The sequence below is a fragment of the Egretta garzetta genome, unplaced genomic scaffold, assembly GCF_000687185.1.
Source record: "Egretta garzetta isolate BGI_Z169 unplaced genomic scaffold, ASM68718v1 scaffold101, whole genome shotgun sequence".
Taxonomy (NCBI): domain Eukaryota; kingdom Metazoa; phylum Chordata; class Aves; order Pelecaniformes; family Ardeidae; genus Egretta; species Egretta garzetta.
The window spans coordinates 513,807-514,016 of record NW_009258666.1 but is presented as its reverse complement, the minus strand read 5'-3'; the positions used below and the strand labels follow the sequence as shown (position 1 = coordinate 514,016).

At 70.5% G+C, this 210-nt stretch overlaps 1 protein-coding gene across 1 annotated transcript in view; it reads right to left on the bottom strand.

Annotated features, from left to right (window-relative positions):
* The window catches only part of CRYBG2 (crystallin beta-gamma domain containing 2), a 37,994-nt gene that overhangs the window by 25,492 nt on the left and 12,292 nt on the right, over positions 1–210 (bottom strand). The gene's annotated exons all lie outside the window — the stretch shown is intronic.

The following is a 210-nucleotide window of genomic DNA, read 5'->3' as shown; positions in this document are numbered from 1 at the left end:
GTCCTGCATGGCCACAGGCAGGGTGGCAGCTGGAGGAGGGCACTGCCATGGCCCTGTGAAGGTGACACCAGGGTCCCCGTGTCACCCAGGTGGGCAAGGGGCTGCAGGGGCTGTGGGGCCAGGAGGAGCAGTGGGCAGTGGGTGCTGCAGAGGCACGGCTGGGGCAGGAGGAGGGGGCACATGCTGCCTAGGCAGACCCTCAGCCCCCCG